We start from the raw sequence: 2,500 nt of genomic DNA, 5'->3' as shown, positions 1-2,500 counted from the left end.
GATTCCTTACCCTCATAAGAACCCCAACGTTTCTTGCCATCCTCTTTGATAATTCTTTAACGTGAATGTCAAACCTTCAAATACAACACCTAAGATATTAATTTCCGACGTACTTTTTACGACATTACTTGTGATGGTGATGTTCAGTTCCTTTGTTTCTTTGTTTTGGCGGCCCGAGTCTTATTGTCTAAAACTTTTCGTGGTTGCTTAACAAGTTTTGTTCATACCATCTTGAAATAAAATTTCCTTCTTCTGTAAGTATATTTTGCACTTCATCAATCATCTGTCCTGCTGTATAAATCTGGTGATCGTCTGCGTACATCGTTTTTCTATACTTTCAGGAGCCCATGAGTTGGAGCCAGCAACTCCCATGTAAAAGTGTCACGGCGTTTTTACGAACCGAGTTATTTTTTAAATCAAATTTCCCGCGAATTCAGACCAATCATATGCGTCCATACTTAATCAGCAACGTGACCGGAAGTTTGTGTTAGCACCAAAGCGAAACCAAAATGGCGGATAGCAGTGAGGATGAATTGTGTCAGGGATTACTCCGATAATTTAAGTAAGAGAGGATGAGGTGGAAATCGAACAAGGAAGTGCGGTTTCTCGTCCTTTGCCTGGAAAAAGAAAGAGCAGTCAACCTCGAGCTTCAACCAAATCATCCAAACAGAAAAAGAGCCCCCCTGGAAATTCTACTCTTTCGGATAATCAGATCGATGACCTAACGTCCTGGATATTTTCTATTGAACAGGCAGCTGAAGTCGAATCAAAGATTCGTTAAGACCTAATTCAGAACCCACGCATAAGTGCATTCCCATAGAGGCAACGCTTTGTAAAGCACGTGCTGAGTGAGCAACAGAAAGGAAATTTTCAGATACTGATTGTGGGATTTTGTCGGAAGTTTTGAATACTTACGACAGAATGTTCCTACGTACCCGACAAAAAGAACAGGAAAGCTGCATTTTGGGTTGCCTGGATGAAACTACTTGGAAATTTTATTCACGGAAAATCATCCCAGGAACGCTTAATCATCGAACGATTCTTGGTTGGACAATGGTTCAAGGACGAATTGGTTCACGCCGTCTAAACGGTTCGAAGGCGCATTCACATATACAATCAAGAAAGTCGCCTACTGGTACATCGGAGACATTTGCATCGAGACTCAGCCCAGATTGGCCGGGTAATCTAACAGAGTGACAGCTCCAAACAAAAGATCCCCGATAATTTAAATAAATTAAAATACAACAAATACAAGCACTGTCTATCGGTATTGCGGAGCAGCTCTCCACAGAATGATAAGGCTTTGAGCAGAGACATCACAGCATAACCATCACAACATCTCAAGACTGTCACAAGACCTTAAATAGTCTTCCTGTACATTTCTTCAATGAACACGTAGGTCATTATGAATGAAGTCACGCTTCTGGGCTTGACATTTAATTTAGCCATCCTTTAGCTTCTTGAGAAAAGTCGCCAACTACAAATAGTGTTGTCTTACTATTTATACATTTTGTGGACTGCTTAAGCCCGTTCAACATTTCTAAAAAGTACTAAGAGTTCACACAAACACTTCCCGCGCTGGCAATTCCATCGGTAGCCACAACGGACTGATATTTGAAGGGATACTCTATTCCCCAGTACAAAACTTCACAAACCTGTTGCTTAATGCCTACTTGAAACATATTAACCATCGAAAGAGTTTGATTCTTTCTTTCTTCCCCATAAATTAACAAAGTATCTCGCCTGAGATTTGAAACAAAGCACTATGGCCGAAAAGCGGAAATGACGTAGAAAGGAGAACCTCGCAAACCTCTTCCGGTAAATTCTCTTAAGATTGCTTCATAAATAGGGGTCATTGCGCTTTCGCAATTCCTTGATTCGAAACTTTCTCTGCGCTTTTTTATGCCGCATCGCTGTATAGCTGGTGGATGTTCTAACACCCGTAAAAACGGAGTGAGTCTCCATCAATGGCCAGAAGACCCCCACTTTGCAAGACTGTGGATGAATGCTGTCAAAAACACACGGTCTGACTTTTATTATCATACGAATTCAAGTAGACTTTGCAGTGCTCATTTCACTGACGATTGATTTGAGGCACAAACTGTTATCGCTAAGTCTTTAGGTTTGAAGATGAAGAATTCAATTAACGCCAATGCCGTTCCAACAATCTTTAAAATTGTCCTCCTCAAACCAAAAAATCAAGAAGAGACGGTGACAGCGACAACGGCACATTTGATACTTCAGAGGTCAAAAGCAATCCACCTCGAGGGGCATACAGAAAGCGAGAAGCTGCACGGGTAAGCTTAGAAACAATTTTATGGTACAGGCGATATCATTACCGAAAATACTAGTTATACGTACTTACTTGTTTGTTGCTTTTGATATATTTTAAAAGATTATCGATGAAAGTGTGCGAAAGGAAAGTTCCACTTCCGGGAAACAGAAAGATGACACAGAAGCAACTGAGGAAAAGAATGAACCCTAAGTAAAGGAGGCCTCT

The sequence above is a fragment of the Montipora foliosa genome, chromosome 2, assembly GCF_036669935.1.
Source record: "Montipora foliosa isolate CH-2021 chromosome 2, ASM3666993v2, whole genome shotgun sequence".
Lineage (NCBI taxonomy): Eukaryota > Metazoa > Cnidaria > Anthozoa > Scleractinia > Acroporidae > Montipora > Montipora foliosa.
The sequence above is the reverse complement of the archived record's forward strand: the minus strand, read 5'-3'. Positions refer to the sequence as shown.